Here is a 14,396-nt window from a genome sequence, read left to right as displayed (position 1 = left end):
TTCAGTTATTTTTAAGCTTTTCGTGATATCGCAAAAACTGCAGGTTATTTCATTATCTTTAGGAACACGGGTTCCCCAATTGAAATGAGTGATAGGTCGTCGGATTCTTCTTTGAATTCTATAGAAGTCACATCTTTAATTTTTTCGATTAATTTTGTTTGTTTTCGGTGCAAAGTGTTCAAAAGTGAAGGCTTGTCAGAGGTCTCGTGAACAGTTTTTCAGCAATAACTCAAGAAATAATTATTTAAAATCATTGTTATGCTGTACTAATGTCGGTCTTGGAAAGACGTACTACAGGTGGAGTGTATGCACTGGTTGTGCGACTTCTCTAGAATTGAAAGACGAATCCAACGATCTATCACTCATTTGAATTGGAGAACCCGTGTTCCCAAAGATAATGAAATAACCTGCAGTTTTTGCGATATTACGAAAAGCTTAAAAATAACTGAAATGTCACTTCGCAATCTGTTGACAAATGAAAAATGAAAATGTTATGAAAAGAATCTTACATATGTTATGTACCAAGAAGGCGGATATCAAAAACGGTGGAGGTACAGCCGATCGCTATTTTGTTGCACAACATCTTATGATTAGAATTTTGCTATTTTGTTCAATTTAAACTCAACAATCGACACACGTTTTTAACGGTTTTGTTGGTTTTCTTCATGTAATTCGTTCCATTCATTCTACATGTAGTTCATTAGCGTTTTACATTTCTCCCATTTCACACGAATTTCCTTCTCATGTTTGAAACATCAGAAAAGCATTAGTATTTTACATGACTTGGTATAAAAAGATGAAAAGTATGGTTTTCGTGTGAATTTTGTTGATCCGAGGCGTAGCCGAGGTCAATAAACACGCGAAAACGAGACATTTCATCTTTTTATCCCGAGTGGTTTTTGCATGCTTTGGAAGTCGAAATTAGTGCGTGAAACATGAAAAGTACCGTTTTCGACGCATGTAGCATGTAAAATACATATAATGCACAAAAAAAACCTTCTACATTGCTTACTGCCTTTGCGATCAAATCAGATTTGATCTAAACTGTTCTTTCAGAATTTTGATTGACGCTACCTAATACTCCTTTAACTGCTTGGACACGCAAAGTATATGATGCCACCACAAGCAGATAATGAGAACTAACCACTTGTCTGTCAATGGTGCCAATCGACAAAATCAAAAATGAAATTGAATTCGTTGGTTCAATTGAATGTGGGAAGTGTGTAGGATGTAAAAGGAATGAATCCCACAACCGTTAGTTAGTTAGTTAGTTTGAGTGGGTAGAGTAAAACTCTGGCACCTAAGCCTCCAATGGGCCTGTTGTGCATACCCACAAATAGCTACCTACATTCTACATGTACGATTGAGGTAGTCTAACATGCTACGGAGAGGTAGGCTCCAGATGATGTTGTGCGGCAGTATATAGGCTCCTATAGCTTTTGATCTGGCTGATACGTATGCCGGGCAAGTGCATAGGAAGTGTTCTGCCGATTCAATGTCCCCACAGTTAGGACAGCGGGGGTCATTGGTGATGCCCATTGTGTGAAGGTGTTTAGTGAACGTTTTCTTTTTCCATTTGTCAATTAAACCAATGAAAAATGATTGTGGGGCTTTTATGATTGGTTCTGGGCTTATGAGTGGTTTATTGACTCCTGCCTTCGCGAGGCTGTCCGCTATGTCGTTACCTTCTATGTTACTATGTCCTGGTACCCAGGTCAGAGTGACATTATTGTTAGATGCCAGTTTTTGGGTGAGTCTTCTGCAGTTAAGGACAGACGATGAGTACACTTTGTAAGCTCCAATTGATTTTAAGGAACTCCGACTGTCGGAACATATTAATATCCGTTTGTCTGACACGTTCTGGCCTATCAGTTCTTTGCAGCATTGGGTAATACCAAAAGTTTCTGCTTGGAAAATGGATCCGAAGGAACCAAGATGGAATGATTTTTCTATCTGAAGTTGTGGGCAGTAGATTCCAGCGCCCGCTAGGTTGTTATATCTCGATCCGTCAGAGTACCAGGTGATATTTATGTTGTTGTCAATGACCTCGTTGTTGGTCCAGTTTTCACGGGATGGAACCATTATTTTGAACTTGTTTTCAAAGCAATGTACTGGAGTGATAGCATCGTGTGGAAGTTCAAAGTGTGGCGATTCTGATTTCATTCTGTTCCATAGGTTGGCATGACCATAGGTGGCGTTACGGAGCAGTGATGATTGCTGTAATCTGAGGCAGGTGGATCTAGCGACGGCTTCTATATGGATATGTAGAGGTTCTATATTTAGCAGCGCTTCTAGTGCTGCAGTAGGTGTCGTTTTCACGGCTCCTGTAATACTTATAAGCGCTAATCTTTGGATTTTTGCAAGCTGTCTTTGTGCAGTTTCAACGTGGCAGCGGGGCCACCATATGAACGCCGCGTACGACAGCATCGGTCTTACTATGGCTGTGTAGATCCACATTAGGACTTTAGGGCTTAAACCCCAGTTTTTTCCGCATGCACTGCGGCACATCCATAGTGTGGCTAGTGCCTTACTTGTTCTGAAGTTTATGTGGAGAATCCAATTTAATTTTGGGTCTAGAATTATTCCTAGTATTTTAACGTAGGGTGAGAGATTGATTACTTTCCCACAGATGGTTGGAGCTTTAAATCCAACTATTTTGGTTTTCCTTGTGAATAGAATGAGTTGGGTTTTGTCTGCATTAATTTCTTGGTGATGCTGTGCGCACCATCTTTCAATTATGCGAAACGCTGATTGCATTAATTCACAGAGCGTACTGACACAAAAGCCAATTAGTATAATTGTGAGGTCGTCCGCGAAGCTGATTGAGAAATATTTTGATTCATTTAAAAGTTTTAAGAGGCTGTCTTTTACCATAATATATAACAGTGGAGGTAGAACGCCACCTTGGGGGCAGCCTTTATGAGTAATAACAGTGAAACTAGTAGAGCCCAGCTTCGCTGAGACGATTCTACTGTTTAGCATAGCGTAGATCCAGCTGGTGGTTGTGTTATCTACACTATGCTCTATGCATGAGTTTGTTATGGAGCAAAATGTCATGTTACTGAAGGCGTTCGATAAATCAACGAGACCTCCCAGTGCAAATTGCTTTTGTTCCAGAGCTTTTTCGACTTGATTAACTATATGGTGTAATGCACTCTCTGCTGATTTACGTGGTTGATATGCGTGTTGGTTGGGGTGTATGGGAAATTGCTGTAAGGCTCCATCCCTCAGATATCTATCAACCAGTTTTTCAAGAGTTTTTAACATAAAGGATGTTAAGCTAATTGGTCTAAAAGATTTTGCTAATGTGTAGATAAGTTGACCGAGCTTTGGGATAAATACTACTCTAACCCCTCTCCAGGACTGGGGAATGTGAATGAAGCTAATGCTTGCAATAAACATTTCGTAGATTAAGTCTATGGTAAGATGGAGGCTTTTTTGAAGCATCAATGGTATAATGTTGTCGATTCCAGGTGACTTGAGGGGGACGAACGATTCAATCGCCCACTTTATTCTATCTTTAGATACAATTTTTCTAGCGATTTCTACATCACCTGCAGTAAGGATGTGGTCGGGCTTGTTGGTGGATGGATTCGGGGAGAATGAGGGAGAACAACCAGGGAAGTGGTAGTCAAGCAAGTGTTTGAGAGTAGAGGCGCTATCTTCCGTATATTCCCCAGATGGGAGTTTCAGTGTGCATATAGCACAGTGTGGGTCTTTCACCAGTGATTTGACGAGATGGGCGGACGCCGATGAGGAACTAATTGAGGAATAAGCTTGTTTTAACTGAAAACGCTGGTTATTTCTAATAGCTTTATTGTAGTTTTTTTTGAGCAATGCGCCTAAGGGCTTTGTTATTTTCATAATTTGGCCGATTGGGTTTGGCTTGGTTAAAGGTTTTTCTTACTTCTTTTCTGAGTTTCTTAATTTCTGTAGTGAAAAAGCTGGCGCCTCTACTAGCTCGAATTATTTTTTCGGGACAGGCAGAGTTGAAACTGTTAGTTATTGCATCGTTCACCGAGTTTGCCACTCTGTCTAAATCTTCTTTGGAATGAATTTCCATTGCGCGTGGTAGTGCTTTGGACATTAACTCATTGAATTTATCCCAGTCAGTGCAGATAGGATTTCTGAATTTTGCGTGTTCAACATAATCGGTATTTATATGGAAAGTGATGCACCTGTGGTCAGAAGCTAATATTTTGTTCGTGACTTTCCAATTCTTTATCCAATGTGCTACATGGAAGGAGCTAAGTGTGATGTCAATGACTTCTTCCCTAATAGACGTGACGAATGTGGGCTCGTTACCCACATTCACCGTAATTAGGTTTGAGGTGAGTATGAACTCTAGTAATGAATCGCCCTGTGCGTTACAGTTTGTACTGCCCCATACTAAGTGATCGGAATTAGCATCACATCCTGCGATTATTGGAATGTTGCTTGATTTGGAGTAACTGACGAGGTCAATTAATGCTTGAGTAGGTGGTAGGGAGTTTGTGTCGTACGGTAAATATACTGATGCTATGATAACGTGTTATTCCTTCCCTTGAATGAAAAACTTGAGCAAAGCTGCTGTCAGATCGCCCTTACAAAGTTGACTTAATGGGAGGATGTTGCAATTTTTAGATACGAGGATACATGACCGGATTTTTTCAATTCCAATGTGGCTGAGAATGTTGAACTTGCGCGGGTCGAGGTTGTTAATAACATTCTTTTTCAGATATGGTTCTTGGACGAAGATGACAAAGTTGTTAGACTCGAGGCTAATGTTATTTAGCTCAGCTACCGCCGATTTTGAGTGTTGAAGGTTTATTTGAGCGAAGGCTAATTTGTTGTTCGACATTAACTTAGACAGATTTCCTTACCCGAGTCAGAATTAACTCTGCGTTAATAAATAGGAGTGACTGGTGATGTTGCGAACTTAATCGGTATTTGCTGATGATAATACTTATCTTACATCTTACTCGCTGCTGTTTGAGCTTGAAGAGAGAATGAAACAATTGGTTTGAGATCAAAGAGAGTAAGCCGTTTATTGAGCTGATTGTTGTAACGAAATAAATATGTGGCTTTACAAAAGCTAATTTATCACGGGTTGTTGGCATTGTTGTTAAGTACTATACGGACGCGTGTCATACCACAGTATGGACGGAAAGCTAGATCATTGAGGGCTGAAATGCAGCAGTCTTCCACCCCAATAATCCATTACTGTTTGCCGTTTTGTGCCTTGGACCGGCTGTAAATTTTCCAGTTACTGGTATCGAGTGTTGGGTTTTGCGTGGCAATAATATTGAAAAAGTCGTTAGGGTCCGGTGCAGGCAGCTGAACAATTACTGTTCCACGAATTAACTTTGGGGGAGGGCCCGACACTACAGATCTGATGTTTGCGCCTTGCCAAAGGCCTTCCAATTTTGGGACGATGGCGACTACCCAGTCTCTAGTAGTCGTGTCGGTGCAAATGAGACGATAACGGCCTCTGTCTAGACCCGAGCTTTCAAAATGAAGAGAAGCCATACTCTCATCGGAGAATAGGGCTCGGGTGATGCTATTACCGATTATTTTGCCTTGAGATTCCGTAAACGTAAGGACACCATCTACGTTGGGGATGATATCCACTACAAATGATTCGGATGCTGCTACTGCTGCGGCTAACGGGAACATATTCGCAATTGATTTGAATTTTTTGATTGGAGCTTCCGGTACGGAGTTGGATTTTTCCAGACGGCGTTTAATCGATTCTGTTTTTGGAGTAGATGATAACGGCGCTTTGTTTGTCTCAATGGTAGTGGCTGGGGTATCGGTCGGTATGACGGTACTTAGGCTAATGGCTGGTGGAGCTGTGGCTTGGCTAATGACTGGTGGAGCTGTGGCTTGACCAATGGTTGGAGTGATAGTCACTGAAAGATTGTCGAGCTCACTCGATATGTTGTAGATGGATTGGTCTAACGATGGTGTAGGGTACTCTTCGTAGTTTGTCACTTCTTCTGCGGTTTTCGGTGTATTCGTCGATCCAATTAGCTTGTGATGGATTATCGCTCATGACCCAGTAGCTAGTACACTGTGTGCTATTGTAGCTGAAAGGAGAGTACAGACACGTGGTATGAGTCGAGGTTAGTATGAAATTTCTTAAATAAGCACTGGAATGGGCGGAGGGTTTACTATAGTTAAACGTGCTGTCACTCATATAAGGTGAATGCCAAGGCTTTATTACTCTGTCTGGTAATCGAATGAAATGGGTAATTTCGGTCTGAATTGTGAGGTTATTAAAATTCCTAAATGGGGCTCGTACTCGAGTGAGGTTATGTTGTTTCCTTACCCTGTTAAACGGCAATTTATTCGATGAAGGCTCTTCCGGTGCTCCGAACGATTTGAGGATGTGTTGTGTAAGTTTGCGGCACTGCGATGCGGGTATGAGGCCTATTTCGTGGCGGTGCCAATGAGTGTATGAAAATATGCAACGTAATTTCCAGGTACTGAAATAGATAATTTCGGTCTGAATAAAGTAGTTAACGCCACAGAATGGGGCTAGTAAACAGGGTTCGAGCGAACATAAAACGAGGAGAGGCCTCAATGATATATTTCCTATTGTTGTGCCAAACCGAGTTGTCTTAGTATCTATCTTTGGCGTGTACCTTTGTAGGACGACTAGGTGGAATTGGTTGATATGTACGCCAAATTCATGAGAGTACCCGTATTGTGTTATTAAACTTATTAGTGTGATGCGAATTTTACAGAATAATATCGCGATACTTTGGTTTGAGGTACAGTAGGTATTTGCTTCACTTCTGATTGAACTTAGATAACTGAAACCGGTGATGGTTTGATTGTGCTTAATATAGCCGGACAGATACCAGTGATTCTGGCGCCAAAAAGGGAGCACAATTAACAAAAATACCACTGAGAGAGTTCTTGCTATTATCGTGTATCTAAAATAGGCAAGAGATGAATATAGATTGTACTTTGGAGGGAAAGTAGAATTTGCAGTAGTATGGGTTACTGAGTATCTCGTGTCAATGTAGATACGAGAGAGTATAGATTGCGAACTTGCATTAAGTTCGAAGGTGCAGCCCGAAGGCGTGAGAAAAGTACTTGTAAATATTAGCACAAAGTACTTACCTTCCGAGAGATTTGTAGTGGTGGAGATGCCAATCTTTCGAATGTAGTGTGAGCGTGGTGGGTACCCGTGTGTTGGTGCCATTTCACTCGTGTAATGCTCCGAGAGAATGCTTGTTAGGTGATGGATGGTTGAAACTTTGTGGCCGGACGGAACATATTTGTATGTGTGTGATATGGCGGCTGGTTATAGAAAACTAATTTATGATGCAATTTTCAAGGTTCGTCTAGCAGCAACACCAATATGATATAGCTGGTCGATGAGATTCCTTGGTCTTTACACTTCACCAAATTAGACACAAAACTTTATTTGATCACCTGCGGTCCTTTGCACTAACTAGAAAACAACTTTTTACGGAGCGATTGTGAAACACGTCTTCACTCTGTCACGTTCTTCTCTCTCCCACAACCGTAGTCATAATATAATTGGGTAACTGTATGACTAACTTTTCAACCTTTATTTACAAAATATCATCACTATCATACTCTCCTTCTCCACTATCTTCTGAAGTTTCCCTATCTGCAACGTCGCTATTCCATTGCTTCTCATACATCTTGCCAGTAATTTCCATAAATGCAATCAATGGATCCTGGTCCAAGCTACGACATTTTTTCAAAAACATGTACTTGGCCAAATATCCGCCAAAAAACTGCTTACGCCTACCACCGACATCGATGTGCTTTTTAGCTACACGCCACGAAGCTTCAATATGGTTCGTGCAAGCACCAGTTTCTTCGTTAACAAATTCCAGCGAATGATTCACCTTCAAATGTTGATACCCTTTGTCTGACAGGCAATCATATGCTCAAAACAAACGAGGCATTGAAAACGTGTTTTGGTCCTATTTTTCATGACGAAATTTTCGAAACTGTCAAATGAAGTTAGAACTTTTTCTATTCAAAATCGCGATTGCTGCATCTGTCAATGAAAACTAGGACCAAAACACGTTTTCAATGCCTCGTTTGTTTTGAGCAATAAGCTTTCCAACAATCAGAATGGACTGTTGTCCCCGGTAAAACCCATTTTTCGATTATCGGAAGTAATGTGGTTCTGTCCCGCTTTTCTACGGGCACCATAAAAATATTCCCACTTTCTCTTTCAAAACCGCCAAAAACCCACTGCCCATCGACTTTATGACCACGATTGAACTTCCGACGACCGAACTTTGATTCGTCGATCTCAACGTGTTTGCCAACACCACCGAGCGGAATCGAACACTTAACCATGTGATCAAACACAATTTCTCTACAAAAATTTGAGAAATCGACAGCAGTCTGCTGAGAGATCCGGGTATTTTTGCGTATTAGTTTGAGCGACGAATTATCCAACCAGCAGCTTTTTGACGATTACGTGAAGTGGCAGCTTGCTTTTATAAAAAAAAGTTCCTTTTCGAATGGATGCACTGTAATTACATCTTACAGCTTTTTGTTTGCGGCGAGATACTTTTTTCCGCAATGCCATTTATAGTTGTCAATCACATAATTGTCCGCTTGCAATGTCATGGCCTGATTACATTTTTTACATAAGCGGTCACCGTCTTTGGGTATTGCTCCAAACTCCATCAATTTTTGAATTAATTTCAATCCATTTTCTTCCATCATCCACCCGTGGATATCGCATATGTTTATATGGTTTTCGATGTTACCGATTCAACGTATGAAATATGATTAAAATGAACGCATTACTTACCATCAATTTATATTAATACAACATTATTGAAGTACTTGATTTGATGTACACAAAAACTTTTTTTTTAAATAATTATCAATTATATATAAATAATTATTTTCACTCGCCTGATGTGATTTTCCAACTTTTTTTTTTGTTAAAAAATAAACTTTCCGCGCATTTTTTTCTACATATTATTCATTATTAGTGCTTTTTACAATAATAGGAACACTCAAACCACAGTTTTGGTGGGTGCCGGTGAACTAGACTTTAGCCAATTGTTTCAAACTTTGATGTCATCTGTCCAGAAATTTGTGTAACAACAAAGGAGGACCTGAATTTACTTGGCGCACCCTTTTTCGACGAAGGTTTCATTTAGTTTTCCCGCAAAAGTTTTGAACAAGTTAAAGGTTACGTTCGAGCGTTTGAAACTTCTTAACTAAAAAAAATGTATGGGTGGGGAAGCATCTGGTCCAGCTTAACGGACCATCGTTTTGAACTCCCCTAGGGTCCCTCTATTAAGAACAGCAATCAATTTTTGGGTGCATTTTCGGTAAAACTTTATTTTTGTTCAGGGGGGGTGTGATACAACGACACAGGGCCGTAGCCAGACTTCAAAATCTGAGTGCGCTAGGGGGGCGCAAGGTCCAAAAAAATTATTTTGTATGGGAAAAATTAAAAAAAATTGAAAAAATGACTTCGCTAGGAGGGGCGCCGCCCCCCCTGCGCCCCATCTAGATACGGCCCTGAACGACATCAATAAACATTCGATTGATTCAATTTTAATAAAATTTAAATGAACTTACCTCATTTATGTATTCCATTTTGTTTTTTAACTTTTCTAACTGTCTTAACACGAGCGAAATTAACTGATACTGGACATTGAACGTCTTGAAAGTGAGCGATCTGAACCAGAAATGAACAGCTAAGGATAATCGATTTAAATCGACAACTTTACTTCTCTGAATGATAAAGGGAAAGGGTAAAAGAAGAATGAATGGGTGTGCAAGTGCTATGTGACTGTTATGTGAAGAAAAGAATAAAATGGGTCAAAAAGTGACAAAAAAGAAGGGATACAATGGTTTCGTTGCTAATGAGTTTATGAGGGAACAGTAAAGAAAAGATTTTTTTTAATCCAAAATTTGTGGACATATGTAACTATTGTAACTATTATTTACTACTTTACTAGAAATAGTTTAAATGTAATTTTATTTCACCGATTTAGTACATACAGAACCATTTCTTTTCAGAACCATTATGAAAACATTGCGAATCCACCATAATTTCGATTCAGTCACCTATGTCATCTATCTGTGCAATCATTTCATCTGTGTACTTTTGAGTCCAAGAAAATCCATTCAAAGACAACACTTTAATTGCCCTTCTCGCAGAGAGATGCTAATATGACGACTGGGTCGTTTCGACGGATAGAGGGAATATGTCGAATGATAGTTGGGTTTTTGAGAGAGAATTCAATACATTTTCGCTTAACCAATTTCAAAATCATTCGACATATTCCCTCTATCCGTCGAAATGACCCAGTCGTCATATTAGCAACTCTCTGCCTTCTCGCTCTTCGAACTTTCGCCCGTATTTTTCGATTCATTTCGTTAAACTCTTCGATTGAATCCTCTCCAAGATCTCCCAAGTACGTTTCGTATGTTTCGATTAGTTGATTACGGACGTTAGAGCTGTGCGGGCGTATCTAATTTTTATGCCCGCCCGCCCGTGACCGATGTTAAGCAGTGAAATAAATGCCCGCCCACCCGACGCCTGACAATTTTTTGACGCCCGCCCATTGTCTTTTCAAGTTTTTGGCGCCCGCCTGATGACAGCCCAATAATACTAATACAAGCAAAATAGTACCAAAATTGTTCAGTAGCTGTGACTGGGGGCCTTGCTTATGCAATTTTACCAAATCATTACGCAGTATTTCGTCGAATTTAATTTGTTTGTTCCTTCTTTGTATGAATCGTAAAAATCAAAAAAGATGTTGTTTTTGAGAAATTTATTGAGCCCTCTCTAGCCCGACGACCGACCAATTTTCGATGCCTGCCCGATGCCCGCTCGAAATTTAGTTGCCTGATGTCGCGCCCGAAAAACTTAGGTCCGCCCGTGCCTGGTGCTATTGGGCGAGAGCGGGCATCGGGCGGGCCAATTTTTTGGCACAGCTCTAACGGACGTCTTGTAATTTTGAACGTAAAGTTTCCAACTTCCAAATTGCTTCAACAACTACATTAATGCCGTTGTCCCGTTGTACAAATTTGTTTGCAAAACAACCGTTTTATCAAAAATTTCAAAGCGTTCCCGAAATTTTGAAAGAAAGTGCCTAAGTCACTAAGCTTGAGGTATCTAAGGTTGAATTCAGTAAGTACCAGGCTCAGTACAAGGCGGATTATTATGAGGACCTTTTTCGAAATTGTAGTGATCCTAAGAGGATGTGCCGGGACATCAATCAGCTGCTTGGCAAGTCGAAAGGCAGAAGGCCAAATGTTTCTCTGAAAGGCGATGGCTCTGTCGTCCCTGAGTGCTCAGTGTCGCAGCGTTTCAATGAATTATTTTCTAAGATTAGTACCGATTTGGCGAATGTCATCCCTGAGACAGTTCATGACGATCTGAACAAGTTTCGAACTCTGAGTGCCAATCCGCTGATGAGCCTGTGACAGTTAGTGAAGTGTCCACGATTATCTTGTCGATGGACGTTGACAAAGCGTTGGGATTCGATGAAGTATCTGTGGCGTCGCTCAAATGTTGTAGTGTATGTCATTTCCCCTTTTTTCAGGAGTTCAAATTTCGCTGAGGATGATGAAAATAAACTTTTTCAAATATTGTACAATTCAGACAAATTTTGTAAAATCCATTCTCGGAATGGAATCCTCTACCAATATCGCCATTCAAAGAGTTTCAAACTCTTCATCTTGGACATATCACCGTGACCGTGACCGTGGCATATCAAGAGCTGGCGCCTGTGCACATTCCCAGAAGGACGTGAACGTGAGATCACACACTGACAGTGGAAGTGAACCACTTGGATCTCCCTTTTTGCCAGGTTATTGGCAGACGTGCATTGATTTCTCAAATCACGTATACCAAGAACAGCGCTAGGTCGCTGCTCGAGGAATGTTGTTCTTAATACTAACAACAATCACCGTCGCTTGACAAAGTGATCGGACTAGCTACTAAATTCATTCACGTTGAATATAATTAATATGGCAAATCACCAGTGTCATTCAACTCACCACACACAGCTATACATATAAAGCTGAAAGCGAAGTGAATCTTTCTTGCAATGTCATTAGATCACTGATGACTGTGTCCATTTTTCCGCCGTCGTCAAGGTACCACAGATTCAGATCGGAAATCATTGAGTGAACGATTTCGTTGATACCCAAGCTGAAGATCGCACTTCCGAGCGGGTCGCCCTGTTGGCAGCCTGTCGAAGATAGAATGATAGATTTATAGAATAGATTGGTTGGTGAGGCGTAGCGCTGATACAGATAGGGATATATATACGAGAATTTTTCCTCGATTTCTTTCAAAAAGAAGTTCCTGTCGAGCGTGTTAAAAGCGTTGCTCACGTCCACCTTAACTATAATTTCTGCTGACTTGTTTGAACGAATGAAAGTGAATACGCTGTGAATGGCTGCCTCAGAACCTCCCTTTACGCCGCAGCCAATTTGGTTTGGTTTTAAGATCTGGATCAAATCCTCGGTGACGTTTGCACAGCATAGTTTAGAAACAATTCTTCGAATCGTTGCTCCGATTGCAATAGGCCTGATGCCTCCGTCCTTCTTGTTAAAAGCAATTAAAGCCGCTCCATACAGGTATGGAACAAACTCTTGGCACACTTCGCCGCGCAACACAAAATTTGAAAGTTTTGTGAGAGACATCAAAAGTTGTTGAGCGGTTTCTCCACTGGTTAACGAGAGGAGGCCTTTAAGGTGTTGTGGTAAAAGGCCATCTATTCCACTCGCTGATCCGGATGCAAATGAGAATATGCTGTGCTTCACTTGTTCCTCCGAAACTGTTAGAGGTAAAATACCAGATGGAGCTTTTGGTTTACACGTCGTTGTGGCGATTGGAACAGGATGTTTTTCCTGTAGAACTTGAAACGTTGTGTCATTTTCTGATGCGATTGAATCGGCGCTTGATAAAATTCTGATTGCACCGCGTATATCACCGTCAGCGACTTTTGACTCGATGATATTTTTCAGCGAAGTTTTGATTCGAGATTCGGGAATCACGTCTGCTGACTCGTTCGAAGCATTGTCCTTGATTGTTTTCGTAAGACTTTTCTGTTTAGTGTCCGATCGCCTTATGGATAGGACGCGGTACATACGCAAACAGAAACAGTGACTCCCAAGCATTGAACGTGTTGATCGTTACACAATTGTTTATCAGCGAATTCAACTTCATGGCAACAATGAATGTTACTTTTTAAAGGTTCAGTTTGGCAAGATAAGATGAAGAATTACCGTGCAGGAGAAGTAGTCATTCCGTACAATTTTTATGTCGATGGTGTGCAATTGAACAATATACTTGGCCCACACACAGCATTAGGATTGGAAAACTTCAATTACAATTCATTTCCAACGATGCGACCAAATTGCCATGCCCGACTAAACAATATAATGGTCACTTCAATGTTCCAAGGTATGCCTACTTCTAGCATCTCAAAATACAACAGGTCGTATGTTACTCTTATGATCTTATCAGTTTCCGTGTTTGTGAGTTGTCTCGCAATTTCAACGAAACACGCTTTACGTGTCTATTCGATGTAACTGTAGATTTTGCGCTCGCTCGAAAATTTATTGCACTTAAAACTGAAAAATTTGCGTGAAGCGATATATAAAAAGCTTTTAAGTATGATTAATGACGTCTTTTCTGTACTGTAATTAAAATTTTTTAGGAAAGGCTTTATATTGATAAAAATAAATTATTTTGGCTATCCACAAAAATTGGTAAATTTTATATTAACTTTTGTTTAGAAAAAACTATGAAGGATAATGGAACAACAGCTGTCTATAGTCATGTGATAAAGGAATTGACAGATCTAGCCTATTACGGAATTGTTCTCAACATAAATAACAAAGAAATTAAAGTATTTTTTGTAATGGGAGCGTTTGAAGGTGAGAACGAGATTAATGCCCCTTTTCAACGCACTTTAAACATGGAACATCAGATGTAATTAGAATGATCTGAAAGTAAATCTGCTAATTCGGAAACTATAAGTCATCGGGATACCTTGTACTTTTACAGCAACCACACATATTTTGTGTAGTTTGCAGATAAATTCGTCTACAGTTACAGTTATGGGGACGTAATGTGAAACAAGTGTTGTTTCACTGTTCGCATAAGTGATAATGCTGCTGAAGAGAAAGAAGTGTCCTCGATGATAGCAGAAAATATTCTGATTTATTTATTCGTAATATTCGGTCTTATATACAGATGCGCCTATTGTTTATAATATGTATGAAGGTACAAAGTCCGTATGCTATTGTGCGTATATCGTGCTAAGCCAGGCGTCCCACTTGTCCGAAATTTTACGCATTTGTCCGAAATTGTCCAAAATGTCCGAAATTTTCTTCAAGATCTGACCGGATTTAAATATTGAAACTTA

At 40.2% G+C, this 14,396-nt stretch overlaps 1 long non-coding RNA gene across 1 annotated transcript; it reads right to left on the bottom strand.

Moving 5' to 3' along the window:
* Positions 1-4,928: 4,928 nt before the first annotated feature.
* On the bottom strand, positions 4,929-7,484 carry LOC119078362. The gene is made up of 3 exons (XR_005088001.1): positions 7,111-7,484; positions 6,311-6,467; positions 4,929-6,068 (listed from the first exon to the last, which is right to left on the bottom strand). It is a non-coding gene; the product is annotated as an uncharacterized LOC119078362 (long non-coding RNA).
* Positions 7,485-14,396: the final 6,912 nt, after the last annotated feature.

Source organism: Bradysia coprophila, unplaced genomic scaffold (genome assembly GCF_014529535.1).
Source record: "Bradysia coprophila strain Holo2 unplaced genomic scaffold, BU_Bcop_v1 contig_250, whole genome shotgun sequence".
Classification (NCBI taxonomy): domain Eukaryota; kingdom Metazoa; phylum Arthropoda; class Insecta; order Diptera; family Sciaridae; genus Bradysia; species Bradysia coprophila.
This window is presented reverse-complemented; position numbering and strand designations above follow the sequence as displayed.